Genomic DNA, 18818 nt, shown 5'->3' on the forward strand with positions numbered 1-18818 from the left:
CAAACACAAAATCCATAGTGTAACTATAAGCTTATAAATACACACATTTAAGATTTCAGAGGTCATTCAAAGGTCGGGACAAATATCTTGCATGTCAGACCAGAAGATCCTGCTTTCTAATTACTAGCCTGTCGTCATTCTCATATGCTATAGTGGAACATCTTAGTTTTTACCCTGTGCACGATATGTGTCATGCCCCTGGTGGAGACTGACTCAGAGGGAGAGGAGGAATAGCCGACAGGTTGTAGAGGAGGCTGAGGAAGGGCAGAGGCTGGCTGAGCAATCAGAGGAGGACCCAGGCCCATCCCCTATCCATCCTAGGGCACACAGGGAGGAGAGGATAAGGGAGAGACGTGGTCTACTCGGGAGGAGAGGGCCTTGATCCTCTTCATGGGCTGCAGGCGTGACAACTGAATAAGAGTTTGGACTTGCGTACTGGCAAACGCTGGAAACAAAGCGTGTAAATATCTCTAGTTTATAGTTCCTCTTGGAGTTTGGCGTCCTTCCCAGTGTGTGTTATCTGTGGACATCCTCCAGCCCTTATCTTGCCTGGTTTGTGTTGCTTTTTTCCTTCCTCATGTAACTGTGTGGGAGTTTTTTTTTGTGTGTGTGTGTCTTCTGTTAAAGATATTCGGAGCTTGGAAGCAAAGTGAAGGAATAAAAGGGGCTTCACCTGTTTTCTGTGACTGTGTTTGTTTTGTATCCCACCCTGGGTCATCACAATATGAATACCAACAAATATCACTAAAAAGTTGAATGTTGTTGTACGTAGCCCTTTTTTCTGCATTCCACTTTTTTCAGATGCATTTTAAATCCACTTGCAGTATGTGGTTTTATGAACTAAAACCAAATTTACACACACACACCCCACACACAAACATATATCCAGGAACATTAGTCTTCCGACTATTTACATGAATGAAATAAGTGAAAACTGTTTTGCCAGTGGAGAGATTCATTTTCAAACTGTCCAAATGGGATTGCAAAATGAAATTTGTGTTTTACTTACAAAATAGGCAATAACTTCAGCAACTGTCTCCATACTTTTATAAGAATATTACATTATCTTATTTACAATACCAGAATGCTTATAAATGTTAAGTTTATGAGCAAACTCTATTTCTATTCCTATAAAGGATACATTCATTCACAACATGGTAGTTGGAGAAATTGACTATTAGCAGCTGCATTTTAATTTTATTTAGTTATTTATTTGTATCTCACCTTTATTATTTTTACAAATAACTAGGTGGCAAACTTGTGAGGTCAGTTGGGATGAGAGAGAGTGACTGGCCCAAAGTCATCCAGCCAGCTTTCATTGCTTGAATCTCCTAGTCTCTCACTTTCTAGGCTGATGCTTTAACCATTAGACCAACTGGCTAAACCAATCACCAGACTAAAAGGTTTTCCTACATAGGTCTCTCAATGTTTATTTTCCAGCTCGGAAACCACAGACAAACATTAGCCAGTCTAAATAATGTTCAGCAAGATAAATCTATTATATGATTTAAGGCAATTCAAATACTAATTTCTTCCATTTGCATGACTAGAATTGAGTAACTTGGTTGTACGGTGCTCAATGAACTGCAAATGTCCCATAGAAAAACAGGGAGACAATCAATCAGTATGATTAAACAATGCAAATATATTTCTTTTCTTCCACCATGCCCCACTGACAACATAAGAGACTGGGAAAACCATAGCTCTCCGAAGGTAAAATAATATTCACAAAATGGACAGTTAGTAGCTTGTTAATTCTTTAATGACATTGCACTGCAATCCCAAATGGCAACTTTCGCTCTAAAATTAAACACCCCAATAATTATAATACAATGAAGAATAAGGCAATAAATACCAAACTATCACAATATCATGATGTAGCTTACCTGCTACAATTCCATGTGAGTTGGTGCCGTTGAGGTCATCAAATGTTGAAAGCCCTTCCAAATTCTAGAAATATGGCCCAGTTATAACATCAATTATAAAATGACGATCAATATCCTATGACATGTGCATCCAAAATGTCTTCGCAGAGGTCTTCATAGTCTGTAATAAAAAGAAGAAAAGTAAGCAAAAAATTGATGTTTCTCTTTTCTGGCTGGAAACCTAGTAGATGAAAGAAGGATTATTTCATATATACACATATATTTAATATCCATTTTCAGAAAGAGACGACGTATGTAATTGACTTGCCTGTGAGTTGGGTGCTAAATAAATTAGATAAATAAATAAATCCTGGGGTTGTGTGACTTTGTAGCTTTTGTGAGGCACAAACGATGTCCACGATTTGGCTAAATCAACATTTATTAACTAGTAACTATTAACTGTAACAAGTAACCATAAGAATAAGGGAACATTTGAGGCATAACTGGGGTGGAGTCTGTCCATATGGTTCCTTAACTTTTGGCGCATTAATAACTCCACTGGGGAATGATTGGTCACTGTGCTGGGAGTAACGTGTTGCATTAGCAGGTACTTTGCCAACTTAGAATGCCAGTCCTCACCCTCTAATCATCCTAGCACTTCCTTGGCGGCCCTCACAGCCCTCTCTTCTTGACCATTAGATGCTGGGTGGTAAGGAGCGACAAGGGCGTGCCTTATGCCCCGGCGTACCAAGAATAACTCAAAGTTTGCTGTGGTAAACTGTGGGCCATTATCTGACACTAGGATGTCGGGAAAACCATGGGTTGCAAAAAGGCGATCTAATGCCTTGATGATCATCTCTGATGTGGTAGACTTCATGAGGACCAACTCTACCCACTTCGAATATGAGTCCACAATGATAAGAAAGGTGCAACCTTGAAATGGCCCAGCCAGGTCAATATGGACCCTGACCCATGGCGACTTAGCAGACTCTCATTCCCCGGAAGTAGCTGCTGGAGGTGCCGCTCTAGACATTTGGCATGTATGACATGCCCTAACTCTTGTGGTAATATCAGAGTCTATGCCAGGCCACAAAACATAGCTCTGAGCTAAAGCCTTCATACGGGCTATTCCTGGATGGACCTCATGCAAGCTGTTTAAAATCTTAGGTCTGAGGATATTGGGAATTATTACTCTACCTCCACACAGTAGGCAGCCCTGGGGTGGATAATTCATGCTGCTTTGCTCTGAATGGCATAAATGGGGCATCTACAGCCTGCTCCGGCCACCCCCTTATCACACAGTCTAATACCTATAAGAGAATAATATCATTAGAGGAGGCTTTTACGACATCTGCGGCCATAATAGGTAATTGATGATCGTCAATTAGTAGTATAGATGAGGACGGGGCAGGGTCTATAATTTTGTCTGGCAAAGGGCAATGGCTCAATGCGTCCGCATGTCCTAGGTGCTTTCTGTCCCTGTATTGCAAGGTTGAAGCTGTTTCTTTGAAATGGTCAGAATCAATCTCTTTAGGGTGCCCAGGACAGTATGGATAGAGATGAAGCGGTGTCAATCTCCATTGGACAGTCTTGACCTTCTAATGAGATGGTTACATGAAGTTTATTAATGTTCAGCTGTTGTGGAATATTGTTGAGACAGTCAGTGGAAGATGCTCTAGTCACAGTAAAACATTCATCCCTTTGTTTTTGGAATCTGTTTGGCGGGTGAGGCTGCAATTGTGGTGTTCTCTTTCCAGATTTGCAGACTCCGGCTATATGGCCCTTTCGCTGGCAATTTAAACAAATAGCGTTTCTAAACCGGCAGTCAGGTCTTAAATGATTACCCCCGCAACTTAAACAAACAACCTGTGTTGTAGGGAGCTGTTGTGGTTTGCTCCTTGGGTTCCAGCCTTTTTGTTGTTGCAGTTGTTGGCGACTGGAGAGGCGATTAACATCTTCGTCATAATCTAATAATTCATCAGGGGCAAACTCTTCAAAATGAAGAGTAGCATTTGGTTTAGCCCCTGGATTGCTAATTGTGCCTTGGATCTCAGCTGAAGAGAGATTGGACATGTCAGCAGCTTGAGCCTCTTCAATTGCCATTTTTAAAGTGAGGCCACCTTTTGCTAACAGACGTCTTTGGAGTCTGAGGTCTCTCACTCCACATACTAGTTGATCAAGCAGCATGTCATCCAGCTCTTTAAACCCACATTGCAATGCAGCTGTTCGGAGAGCAGCCATATACATGCTGATGGTCTCTCCCTCAGCTTGTGCCCGTCGCCAATAAGCGTGCCACCTAGCGATTCGCGATGGTTTGGGGACATAATGGTTACTCAGGATTTCCTGTAGGGCTTCCCAGGAAACCTCTTTAACTGATTGCGGTGCCAATAAAGCGGTAGCAGTGTCGAAGACAGCTGCTCCACAGAAGCTTAGGAAATAAGCTTTTTTTCTGCGATTTGATATATCCGCCAAATCCGCAGCATCTGAAAAACACTCAAAACGGTTAATGTAGGAATACTATGTTTCCGTTGTAGGGTGGAAACACGGGAATGCTGGAGCGGAGGACATCTCATCAGCTGGCTGAAATAACTTTACTGCGTGCTCCGACTCCTTGAGATTTCTGTGTGCCTTCACTGCGCCGATCCCATCCTCGTCACCAGTTTTGTGAGGCACAAACGATGTCCACAATTTGGCTAAATCAACATTTATTAACTAGTAACTATTAACTGTAAGAAGTAACTATAAGAATAACTGTAACCGCAATAGCCGTTACTGTTGCGAGTTGGCTGGCAAGCACGAGCAATCAACCGACGTGGTCTGACAGCTCGCTTTTATATGGCTCACTGTCAGACTGCTCAGCCAATGGGAATGGACTTCAGTTCCTACTCAGCTCAGCCGAACGTAACAGTAGCGGCTATCCCCACTTCAAGTAATACATTAGTATCAGTGGTGGGATTCAAAAATTTTTACTACCGGTTCTGTGGGCGTGGCTTGGTGGGCATGGTGTGGCTTGGTGGGTGTGGCTTGGTGGGCATGGCAGGGAAAGGATACTGTAAAATCTCCATTCTCACCCCACTCCAGGGGAAGGATACTGTAAAATCTCCATTCCTGGGGGAAGATTACCACCGGTTCTCTGAAGTACTCAAAATTTCCGCTACTGGTTCTCCAAAACTGGTCAGAACCTGCTGAATACCACCTCTGATTAGTATGAAGTTGAAAAACAATGCAAGACTTTAACTGGCAAATAGCTTTCCTTAACCAAAACTAGTCTAAGAAATGCCATGCTTGGGACACAAGGTGAAGTGGGGGTGGGGCGGAGGTTACTTTAAGAGTAGATATTGTTTTAAAAAACAACAAAACAAGAATCAGTTCTGGAAAAATTTGGACCCTTTGCAGCTAGTCAAATTACAGTAGCATAATCTCAAAATGTTGGAGACCAGTGGTTCACAAGCTTTTCTTCATCACAGGCCCCCTTTAATTACCTTTTGTGGCCAGGGACCATGGCCATGGACCCCCCCAAAACTCAACTCAAAATTTAAATCATAACATTTCTTCAAGTCTTTGTGTGCCCCCCCCCCATAATAACCTCATGCGCCCCCTGTGTCCATGGACCAATGGTTGAGAACCAATGTTGTTGATGATAGTAGGTTTACACCTGTATTAATGCATATAGAGGCAGTCCTTGACTTACAACCATTTATTTGGTGACCATTCAAAGTTATAACAGCACTGGAAAAAAATGACTTATGATCGGTTCTCACATTTATAATGACTGCCAGCATTCCATGGTCACTTGATCAAAATTTGAGTGTTTGGCAACTGGCATGGTTCCAACATTATGGGGTCCTATGGTCACAATTTGTGACCTTCTCAACTGGCTTGACAAACAAAGTTGGAACATTGATGGCAAGTTACTCTCAATTCATGAAGCCTATTTTCTAATGAGATACAGATATGATTGTATTGGTATTTTCAGATTCTATCCCTCAGTAGAAGCAATCATGCAGAATATCCTTAGCCTTTGAAATAAATAATGCATCTACATTTTTTCCCTAAAACAACTTTCTTAAAATAGATGTATGAATATGTATAATATGTATAAAACACATGTATAATTTAATTTTCCTAGTAATTCAAGTTTTTAAAAAATGGAATTGCACTATAATTTTATATTTCAATAACTTTCTTCCTCTGACCATTCTTGCTTTGGAAGATCATATTTAATTAAATGATCTGTAGAAGCGATGCCCTACTTATTCCTGCAAAAGTTTGTGCTTTTCTGTGTATGTTCAATTGCTGTTCACTACCACTGTGAAATGCTTCAGATTTGGTTTCAAAAAGTGTGGAGGGATGCAAATGAAGCATCTGTCAGCAACTCATTAAAAAAAGAGGTATCTGTTTCCAGGACTGGAAGAACTATAATTGGAATCAGATGCAGCTATTTTAATGATACTTCTATTAATGCTCCCTTTGGATTCTTGCATGAGCCAAAGCAGCTTTTCAGAGCTAAATCTGAAAGTTTGAGCAATCCTACTAGTCAGTATAATAAGATTACTCATGATGTCAAAGAAGACAACAATTTTAATTTCTGAAAAATGATATGTTTTCCCCAGATCTGTCCAACACTAGATGTTTTTGCTTCACTCTCCCTAAAATAAAGGTTAAGGTTTCTCTGTCCCTATCTGACAACACGGTGCTCATCTCCATTTTTTGGCTGAGGGAACCAGTGTTGCCTGAAGACATTTTTGTGGTCCTGTGGCCAGCATGGCTGCATATACACATGATACTTTTATCTTCCCACTGAAGTGGTACCTATTTATCTACTTGCATTTGTATGCTTTCGAACTATTAGGTGGGAAGGAATTGAGGCAAGAATGGGAGCTCCATCCATTGTGTGGTGTTGAAATCTGGGCTCTCTAGCTGACAAGCTCAGCATCTTTAACCGCTGAACCATCAAGCCCTCTCTCCCTAAAACAGCCACCCTAAAACTGCTCTAGACTGAATCAAACCTCTAAAAATCCTTTTTTTTTCCGACATCAAGTAATTCCCAAAGAGCACTGTAGATATTTAAAACATTATCTGTATGTGGAGAAGCATCAGTAGGTGATGCTGTTCCCATCACTGTCTAGTTCATAGGACTTATGAATGCAATGAGTATCACATATTCATGGAAGGATATGAGTTCTGATCATGGTTAAGTCCTTCAGTGCATCAAGAAATACCATACATATTTCATACAATATTTCATCAAAAGAATAATATGTTTTATTTCAAAATTGTACATAAACACTAATAGTTGCTAACAAATGAAGTACTTTTTTGGTGGAGGTAATAAAGTTAACAGAACCATTTGTCCAGTTTGCACGTTAATGAGAATATATTCCAAACAACATGCAAGGTGTGGCCTCTTACAGTATTTAAGATATAGCAAGGACAGCTGATTTTTTTATATATTAAAAATTGGCACTAATAAATGGGTTTATTGGTCTTTTCTAATTGTATAATTTAATTTAGTACAATGTTTGTAAAATATCAGAGTATATATTGTTTCTACAACACGGTATTGCATTTTTATCTTTTTACTACAGTGATCTGTGACAACTGCAGCAGCTTCATGATGTATTTTTTTTACTGAAATTATAAAATCCATCTTAAAAGATAAAAGAGAGAATATATTCCAAACTGTATAAAATGCAACAAAAACCACTGATTCATTAAAAAAAAAAAAAAAACCACTGCAGTTCATTAAAAATATCATAGAGAAATGCAGGCCATCAAGAAGATTTTTGTTCTACTTTCTGAATGTCAATTGAGATAGTTTTTATTTTATAATAATAGCAAAGTGCCAAATTAAAACTGACATTTTTTCTTATGCCTAGAAAAGAGCAGATATCACCTTAGCAAACCAATATAAGTTGAATAAATAAAAATTAACTGGTTTTCCTTGTATGATATCCATATTGAAAAATAACTTTATCATTCGTTTTTTCAAAGTGTAGTCATTACTCTTTTATATTTGTGGTCAAGTTAGGTCTTGTATCAGTACAATTTTTAAAAAGATACAAAAAGATAACTACCAAAGAAAATGATTCTATTTTCCATCCCAATTCTACGTAGTTTATTTATATTATTATATTCTTTTGCTCCAAAAATGCAAATAGCTTATTTCAAGCCAGTTTCTGATTTTTTTATGTTCTCCTAAATATTTTCATGCATCAGACTACTGACTAAGAGTTTGGCTGTTAACAGAGGCAATATATATAACACCTCATTTTCTGTATCTTATCTTATCAAAACAGAGCTAAATATGCTCCTAGAATTAATATATGCCCAAATTCTTTTTCAGTAGGAACAGTGTAAAAAATGGTGCCTTATAAGTTTACTGAATATTATTAATATATAGACTAGGAACAGGGAAAAATTTAATTTATAGACTGTCCATTTTGTGATGTCATCTGAATGCATGTAGTCTGAAAGTGCCCAATTAGAGTAGATTTCAGCTAGTCTACTGACAGTCTCAAGTAAATGACATACACTGAGCCTCTTGCTATGAAGAAAGATTGAAGATCCAATGCTAATGCTGAAATAGGAATTAAATTCCTAGTTCTGAGATGTTTTCCAGACCTACTGTGATGACATTTGCTTCCTGTGGTGGGTGAAAACAAACCAAGGTACACCCATTACAGTAAAAAGTAGTAGTAGTGTGTGAAGTCACAGCAATATAGCTAGCTTTATTAAACAACCAACATAAAAGCCTGCAATCTGACAAGATTCCTTGGTGTGTCATTCTCTTCAAATCAGCATACTGTAAATGACATGTCTGAGTGAATAAGTATGTATAGTGCCTTCAAAATACTAATCTATTTTTTTCCTATAAAGAATACAGAATATATAAATGCAAATAACCCAAACAAGAACATAGCACTTTTGAGTGTTTAATTAGTTAGGTACATACCATAATATTCTTTCTTTACCTCAGACTTTAGAATTTGGTTTAATTAAGACTTTAATCACTCCAAACCTGTTTGCTGAAGGTTGTTCTACATATGCATAATGGAGAATGCAAATGAAACATTCTCCATATGCGATAAATCAGCACACCAGAAGACTACATTAAAGTATTTTATATCTGGCATAACAGCCAACTACATATGGTGAATTTGTTATCAGGAACAATTTACCACAATATAATTCTGTTATCTGCAGCCCAAAATGAGACAATGCCAAATTTGTTCAACCCGTCCACCAATTGAGGTGTATTTGAGATCTGTGTCTTCCTAAATAATTTCCAATTTTATTTTTCTGATGACAATATTTTTCTTTTCCAACTGATAGTTCTGAGATGAACCAACATGCTCTCATGCAGCATTTTGTCTATTTTGAACCTCTGTTGCATTTTGCTTCCAGTCTGTTGATGCTTACAAGTGGGGTCCATAAATTATAGAGAATGGGGAACCGTGTGATATATGGAATAAAAAAGTTTAATGGGAGCAATTCAAAAGGTACATCCATTGGCATTAAAGGAAGCAGTTCGGAACATCAACTGACAATATAATTTCTCAGTATGACAATAAATGAACTGGCTGTTCTAAGCACTGTGCTCTGGGCGGCATAATGAGAATTCAGGTCATGATATGTCAAAGTAAGTCCTGTCATATATAATATGTGCTATTAAACCCACCATTGAAGACTTATTGAATATTTGATTATAATATTTAGTACCAGAATCAATGTGTACCCATATGCAAAAGTGCTGAGTTGATTAGAATAGTATGAATGACCATATATATTACAAAAAAGAGATTAGGAAAAAAATAAATATTTAGGAAGATAAAGTTGGAATCACAAAGTAGGTAAAGAGAATTGAAATAAATCAGAAGCAGCTGCCTTTTACTTCACCAGGTGCAATGTGTTATATATTTATTCTTCTAGAACCTAGTCAATAGTATGCATTAAATATGGAGCTGGCACTTAAACACCCCCACCATAAAAATAAAAAACTTCAGTGTAATTGGCCCTCATGCAGAATGGAAGTCATAACTAAATTCTTCCATAAACCCAAAACTATGGTTTTCTTATGATAACTTAATATTTAAATTAGTGTTATTTTTTCATTTGTTTTTTTTTAAATGGAAGCACAGCCTTAACATGCATTGCTAATAGGTAGTCAATGACTAGTTTGAAGTACTCTTAGTGACTTGATAACTTTAATTTCTATTGACAAAGGGTTTTTTTTTTTCAGTGCACAATAAGAACTTCAATATTTGCAAGCAGTAATTAAGTTCATCAGCTCAGATAGCAATAGCTATTAGAATATGTCTTAGTATCAAGCTCATTTTGTGAGAGTCAGAAATCACTCAAAATCTTAGCAGAACTTTTCTGCCAAGATTTTAGAAGAATATTTGAGGCTCCTTCCTTGTTTTAAGTCAGGCTTTACTACTATACAAACACTTTCAAGCCTAAAATAATATTTTTTAAAGAAAAATGAATAGCTAAACATATTTGTCCACTGACCATGCACATTTGTTAATATTTGGCATCTGGGATAGGTCTTCCTTTGTCCTTGGTCTCACTGCTGATCTTGGTCCAGATCTTTGCGATATGCTTTGTTCAGCACTTCTTTCATTTTCTCCATGTTTCTTTCCACTGCAGGGCTTTACAGTGGCACCCTAATGATGTCAAAGCCTAATTAAGGCTCTTATGGCTAGTGTTTATATCCCAGTAATTAGTCATTCCCAATTATCTGTCTTGATATGATCCTGTTTACAATCTATACACTACAAATGCAGTCAATACCTTCTGCTGATATTCCCTTTTAATAGCTTTCTCCCATTCCCTTTTCATGCATTATTCAATTTCTTTAGCATGCATTTCAAAATCTGGTTCCTTGATTATGGAATTCTATTTTCTCTCCTCTCATCCCTCTCCCCAATACTATGCTTCTACATACCCTTGGATGCATTTGAAAAGGATTTGAAAACCTATTTATTCAATAAAGCAGACTGATTGATGGAAGTGGTGGTGAGCAGATGCTGAGAAATTAGAAAGGAGGGGTGTGTAATGCAGTTTATATTAATCCATGACCACTTTTAAGCTAATCATACTCTCATTCCAGCAGCAACTGAAAGATATATACAACAGGCATCCTCTTTGCCTTTTTATCTCTAGAGCTCCAGAGATGAGCAACAATATGCATGGGAATCCTTGTGAAATATCTGTGTGAGAGACAAATGAAAGTAACATTTGACAGCTTCTCATGCAACAATGAAAATAGACTGGGATAGCCATAATATGCATGAGATGTATATACATGAGCAAGCTCATCTCCCAGTTGGTTCTGACATGCTGGGCTAAAAGTTGCTCACATCAGCTGCATCTATCTAAATGAAAGCTGGGCAATTAATTTTCCCAAGTGACCACATGAGAAACTGGGACCACTGTGGAGCTCTCAGCTGGACTTTACCTGCTTGCCCACAAGGCTGCGCTTTGACCAAGATGGCAGTAGATGGCCAAGCTTCAGTGCCTCGTGCAAACACCGCCTTCTCCTCAGGCTGCTGTAAGCAAGGGACAAGCACTGTACGGGCACAGAAAAACACTTTCTCTCCTCACCATCCTACAGTCTCAAGCAGACTGAAAGAGCACATGGCAACTGCACAGTGCTGGACCCAAATTGGGTTCTTCTCACGCTCCCTGCAGTGCACTTATTTCCATTGGTTTCTAATTTTCAGTTGATCTCATGTGGGCTAGACAGGGGCAGCCAAAGGGCCAGATGTGGCCCAGATGTAGGCAGATGTAGGCAAAAACCTTGGCTCTTATCAGCTAGGTCCTGACATCTTTATGCATTGAGATACATTTTATCCTTTGTTTGTTTGTTTGTTGGGGGTCATTTAAGCAGAAGAATACTAAGGACGTTTATTATGAACTTTTTCCTGATTGATTTTGAATTTTTGTACTGCATTTTATAAAACTTCTCCTATACTGTATTGTGATTGTTGCATTAACCAAATGTTTCCAATCATGTATTTTTCCTGTGCAACCATTTTTTGATTTAGTTTAAATGGGAAGTAGTATAGGAATGTTTTAAATCAATTAATATATGAAATAAATGCATGGATATATTGTAAATTAGTGGAGGCAATATGTACTATGACTAATAATAAAAAATAATCCCCAAGTTATTTTGTGGTTGTGGGACTTATGTACTCCAAAAAGGATGAGGGCTAAACTAGAGGTTCAATCATAATGGACAGGTCTTATCAGAGCAGCCAGATGAAGAGTATCTCTCCCATAAATATAATGATGAGATGAAAATTTACAGCATCACTTGTTTCCTGGGTCAGCAAGAACCATATTAGATGCTAGACATATAATGACAAATAAGCTATAGGTCTCATAAGTATTGGCTAAGCAACTAGGGCCAGCGGCTGCAGGACTACTGGAAGAAAAATTGTTTACATATTGAAAAATATATGAAGACTGAAAATAAAAAAAATAACTATCTGTTAGTATAAATCAAATCCAAGAAGAAGGGAATAAATGAAAAGAATGTACCAGCTCTAGGACGAACAACATCCAGAATCAGAAATAACACAACAGATCCTAGCAGATCAGCATTGATTTATAATACAAAATTCACAGATGTAGAACTGGAAAAACTGCAAGGTCTACCCAAGATAATGAAATCAATGCAGATTTCAATAGCATTAGCTCAGACTGTAGAGGCAAACAATAAGGAATTGGCAGTACAGGATCCACATAACTGTTGAATCATTTTCATTTCTAAATTAGGTATTCTCTCCTCTGCTTTTGCCTCAGAAAGAACAAAGCCCTCTAACTAAAAACAAGAGAAAATGAAACAAAGAATAAAAGCTAATGTAGAACTGCACAAAAAATAGAAAAAAGAGTCCTGCATTGAAGCTTGTTCCAAAGAAACAGCTAGCAAAAGTATTAAAAGATGCTAATACTTAATATTAAATGTAAACATTAACTCACTTCAAGAAACAATCAACTAATATTCAGCACAACTGCAGTTATAACTGAAGACCTTGGATGCAAAATCAACAAATAAGTAAAAAAAAAATCCAAACAGTGCACTACCAAAAAGGAATTTAAGTTTGGAAAATAAGATCACCTTGCTAAGATCAGATGCAAGCAAGTTAGAACAGATGAAAGAAAAGATGCAGAAGGATGAAGAATATCTAATCAAGAAATATAGTCTAAAATCAAGAAACCTCAAAGAAACATAAAAATAATAAAGAAGCAAATAAGAATTATAGCCAAGAAGATCAGCAGGTATGAAACATGAATTGCCAGAATCTTCAATTTCAGTCAATTCATAAACATTTCTACCATGAGGGGTCCTTGATACTGTCTGATTTTGGTTGTTTTGATGCAGATATTTTATTATCCAAGCTAGGTAACATCATCAGTGGTAGTCATTTCATCTCAACCCTAAGCTACAAATATTCTTCTTTATTGGTATTTTTCTGCCAATCCACCAATGTAGAGACTGCAACAAACCACCTGACAAAGAAGGAGTGCATGTCTGGATACAGCTATGGCACAACCCAAAAAAAACACATCAAGTATGTAGCTTGGATAAAGGAGAATAAAAAAGAAGTTGAAATAAAAAACTTGTAATAACAGCAGAAATGGTGGAGAAGCAGTACAGCTAATGCTACCAGAATAAAAGCAGCAGAGAACTCATTAAACCACTAAATATTGTTTCAGGATGGTGTGGTAAAAGAAAGAAGTTATCTAGGCTGACCAATCCTAACCTCAAATCCATCTTAATACATGAGTTTACTACAATTAAGCCAAGTGGCCTTCTGCCATTCTTTACTTTACACTGATAATTGCAAATACTGCTCCATGATGGAAAGCCACCACAGAAGCAAACATGAGGTCCTTACTACAGGAGAGTTATGAATGTACTCAATCCAAGTCAGATTGTTCCCTTCAGAGAGATCTGTGCCAAGGTCCTCGGTTTTGCCAACTTGGAACAAATGAAGCCAATTGTTTCCTTCCAAGATGCACTGGAGCTACTAATAGTGTTTAAATTTTGAACAAATGGGGCTTGGACCATATCTGAAACCCGACAACATGGTTTATACAACTGAACAACCAAAGTGTGCTTTTCACTGCAGGGAAATAATGCATAATCAGAAGGCAGGAAGGGTTCTAATACAACTCAGGAGACTTAGGGTCTTATATATGGCAACGACACACACACACACACACACACATACACAATTCAGGAGATGACTTATATGTGACAAGAGAAAGAGACGGAGAGGGAGAGAGAGAGAAAGAGAGAGATCCTAAGCCTTTTGTATTTCTAATTGTCCCAGAATGAGATATCACATGTACATGAACACACAAAGTTATGCACATTTTCTGCCATTGCACTCAAAAAAATATAGCAAAATTGATTTCCAATTGGTAGTCCTTAGTCCAACCATAATGAGATCCTGGTTGCCATAGAGGAAAAGGAAAATGGCCATAACAGTCTTTTAAACAATAGGGGAAGAACAATTACAAAAAACTGTCATTATGAGCGTAAACAAGGACCCAAAGTTTATCTCTGGGTAAGTAGAAATTCATAATGTACACACAATTCCTTTAAGGCCTTAAATGAATACTCAGGGGCTTGTCCTAGAAGATTGATTAGAATTTTTTGTGTATTCCCAGGAAGAGCTGGAGTAAGAAACACCAGGAAAAATAGAAATTTTAAGAGCCAAGTTTGTAAAAGGTTTATTGCTACATCATAATGAAAGACTATTTTTTCAAAAGAAAATGGTTGTTGAAGAAAGTACTACATTCAATGAATTTAAACTGTCTTTTATTTGCACAAAATAAAGTCTGCCAAGTTTCACAGGATACAGTCTGATATTTTTTTTTCAGAAATAAATCTATACAATTTCCAATATGAAATTCTGTCAAAACTGGATTCTGTCATTACACACTCTGAGCTGACAGGTCAGGCAGATTTAACACTGATTCTGTTCATTCATTCATTTCAATTTACATGGCCATCCATCTCACCACTGTGACTCTGTGAGAGCAGCATTATAAGACTATGAGAACAAAGCCATCTGTAACTTAGATAAACTTACTAGTGTGAAAATGTGCAATGAATTGTGATGCAAATATTTTAAAATTAATGGGTTTTTTCTTTTTCTTTCTTTTCTTTCTTTTTCTTTTTCTTTTTTTTGTAACAGGGTAAGTGATGTATGAAGTAGGATGTCTTGACTGTAAAAGCTCCTGTCAATTTCATTGCCAGGGGAAAAAAACCACCAATTAAGCCATTGAAACTAGAACTCAGAAGATCTGCCTATTTCCTCTGTGGCTGATTTATCTGCCCTTTCTCCTAAATCCCATTTGAGCATCTGCAGGTTAGGAAAAAATGCAAAATAATAACTTAATATGATTATGCACCATCAAGTCATTTTCAGTCCTAGGGAACACATAGAATTTCCCCATGATAATCAGTCCCTCATCTGGTCTTTCAGGTCTCCCAAGGGTTTCCTCACTGGCATTGAATGGCCATCCTCTTTCTCTTTCCTTCCATCTTTCCCAGCATTGGAGGCAGAATGGTTAGAATGCAGTATTGCAAGCAAGCTCTGCCACAGTCTGAACTTTGATCCTGACAGCTTTCCAGGTCAGTAAAATGAGGGTTCAGGATTGTTGGGGTTCAGGATTGTTGGGGGAAATATGCTGACATTGTAAACTGCTCAGTGAGTGCTAGGGGGTGATATATAAGTCTAAATACTATTGCTATTACTGCCTTTTTAGTTGAATGATATTCTATGTAACATCTGACAAAAGACTACTCAGCATGGCTTCCTTCCATTTATTTTTTCTTAAGTAAGGAGACCACTTAACTTACTTTGTCTTCCTGTCCTGATGTTACTGAGGATGTAATGTGACATATTTTGTTTTTAATCTCTCCTTCAGGGCACCAGGTGCTATTCTTGTTCCTTGGTTTTTTTTTTAATTTCCCCTGCCAGTTTGAGTTATGTCATTCCCTTAAAAAATGAAAGACTTTATTTTAAAATTCCAGTGTTGTTTGCTACGTACTTAGCTAATGAGAGTTTCCTTCTAATTATGCCATGTATTTCTTGCATAATAAATAAGTTTACAGGGAGTACAGCTACATTTAAATCAATAAATTACAATACTCTGCAAGAGGTGAGTTTCAGAATGGCCACAGTGAAGCATTTTGAGTGGCTGAAGAAAGCTCCCTCCAATTCTTTAAAAATCTTGTCAACTTTAAGATCTGTGGATTTCAACTTTCATAATTCTTCAGCCAGCCATGCTTGGGAATTCTGAAAGTTGAAATCCATATGTCTTAAAGTGGTCAATATTGGGCATCCCTGCTTTAAAGTTTGAGAGAACTTCATCTATTGTTTCCAATATCCAAGGGAAAGTCCTCCTTTCTATAAATGGCAAATAAAATGGGATTAGTCTCAAGCCACTTTAATTCAAGTTTACAAAATTACCAGATTCATACTCTTCACTAAAAATTAGCAGTAGGGTCATAAATCTTGCTAAACTAAAGTTTCCTCAGACATGGTTTGTGGAATACAAACAATTGATTGGTCTGCTACGATACACTAAGCCATAAACCATAACTTATAAACCTCGATGACAGACCTCACAAAATACGGCTTATGAAACTAACTTGTTTTGGAAACTATTGTTACAATTAATCATTTTATTTCTGCTCAATTTAAAAAGAAATGTGAAACTTCAAAATTTTTAATCATAAGAAAGGGGAGGGAAGGGCCAAGATATATTTCGCCTTTCTCATAAACACAGTGAGAATAAAATTAGTCTCAAAAGACTAACTCAAAAATCACTAATGGATGCTGTTTTTCAAATAGTTATACATGACAATATTTGCACACTCTTGGAAGTACATATAATTCTCAAATGAATATAGAACTAATTAAAAACAAAAGAGGTATTTGTCTTCTGATACACAGCAACATTACTAACACCTATATGTTAGCCAATTTTCCTTATCTCTAAATATTTTATAAACATTATGATCTCAACTCTAGGAAGAAGGAATTGGCAAACTAGTTCCAAAAATGTTGCCAAGAAAACTGCAAGGACTTGTCCAGGCACTCACAAATGGATGTCAAGGCACGTCTTTTTAATATATGTGTAGCAGAGAAAGGAAATAATTCTTGAAGAAATACATAGGTTTTGGATGAAATATAGATTTGAATGAAACCTATGCAATACGTATTTCCACCATATTTCTCCTTCCCCCACATATGCACAGCTATACTTTTTTGTTTTGGTGTTTTCCCCATGTTTTTATATTATACTCTCTTATATTATCCAATATTCCAATAAGCTGTATATCTATATACTACTAAAGCTCTCGTGTCTGCTTGTAACCTTGAAAACAGGGTAATAAAGAACAATATTTTTTTTAACCAGGGTACCTCAAATGGGTTAACTTTTAGAATGCACCCAAAAGTTGAAGTCTCTTATTGCTATAGGACTGAAATTCAGCAAAGGTGTAGCCTCTTCAGCACAATCATACCTTTGACTACATTTCCCAGAAACTCATAGATTGTATGGAACAAAGGAAGATGGGAAGGGTACATAAGATACTATTTTGGTTAGGGAAAATAATTCTATGATATATTTCTACAGGAGTGAAACATGGATTGTCACAGCAATGAATGGAACATCTATTAATCTCTTCTAAACTTACTTCATATTATAATCATAAAAGGTTTGCATCAAAATTGTATTTAGGAAAGATGGGAAGATCTTGGTGTCTCTGAGCTTGGTTGTTAGCTTTATTACAATAGATTCCACTCATCATAGTTGGTCAATTTCATAGACTATGCTAAAAAAGAGTGTAGTGATATGCACAGTGGACAACCAATCCAATTTATAATACTGCCTGATTACAGTTACCATGCCTTGCTACAAAAATCTAAGCAACAAATGGCAAGAAAGACTTAGAGTTTTCTGTATCTCTTTGCTACCAGCTTTTGCAAGCCAGATATAGTACCCATAAAGAATTCATTATACTTAGTTGGGATGTCCTATTACTTGCTGTCTAGCTAAACTGTTCGAGTCAGTATCCACTTTCATTCAGATAACAGATAATCAGAGTTGAAAGGGACCTTATAGGTAATCTAGTCCAACCTTCCACCCAAACGGGAGACCCTACACCATTTCTGATAAATGGCAGTCCAATCTCTTCTTGAAAGTCTCAAGTGATGGTGTTCCTACAACTTCCGAGGGCAAGCTGTTCCATTGGTTAATTGTTCTCACTGTCAGAAAGTTTCTCCTTATTTCCAGGTTAAATCTCTCCTTGTTCAGTTTCCATCCATTATTCCTTGTCTGGCCTACAGGTGCTTTAGAAAATAAATTGACCCCTTCCTCTCTGTGGCAGCCCCTCAGATATTGGAAGACTGCTATCATGTCTCCCCTGGTCCTTCTCTTCACTAGACTAGCCAAGCCCAGTTCCTGTAACCGTTCTTCATATGCCTTAGTCTCCAGTCCCCTAATAATCCTGGTTGGTCTTCTCTGTACTTTTTCTAGAGTCTCAACATCTTTTTTATAATGTGATGAACAAAACTGGATGTAGTACTCTAGGTGTGGTCTTACTAAGATTTTACAGAGTGGTATTAGTACCTCACTTGATCTCAATTGTATCCCTCTGTTAATGCAATTTAGGATTGCATTAGCTTTTTTGGCTGCTACTGCACACTGCTGGCTCATATTTAGCTGGTTGTCTACTAAGACTCCAAGATCCCTTTCACAGTTACTGCTATTGAGCCTGGTTTCACCCAGTCTATATGTGTACTTTTGGTTTTTCTTGTCTAAGTGTAGGAATTTATTTTTCTCTATATTGAATTTAATTTTGTTAGATACTGCCCAGTGTTCTAGTCTGTCAAGATCCATCTGGATTTTGAGCCT

The 18818-nt window shown here is 37.2% G+C and overlaps 1 protein-coding gene across 8 annotated transcripts in view; it reads right to left on the bottom strand.

The window, feature by feature from the left end:
- Nucleotides 1-18818, bottom strand: part of DAB1 (DAB adaptor protein 1) — a 754595-nt gene that overhangs the window by 541145 nt on the left and 194632 nt on the right. For all 8 annotated transcript variants that reach the window (XR_015748591.1, XM_087960346.1, XM_087960344.1 and 5 more), the window contains exon 2: nucleotides 1887-2046. The gene's annotated coding sequence lies outside the window, so the exon portion shown is untranslated. The remainder of the gene's footprint in view (nucleotides 1-1886; nucleotides 2047-18818) is intronic.

Source organism: Notechis scutatus, chromosome 3 (assembly GCF_049901735.1).
Source record: "Notechis scutatus isolate UNSWTSFEM ecotype Mainland chromosome 3, rNotScu1.2, whole genome shotgun sequence".
Lineage (NCBI taxonomy): Eukaryota > Metazoa > Chordata > Lepidosauria > Squamata > Elapidae > Notechis > Notechis scutatus.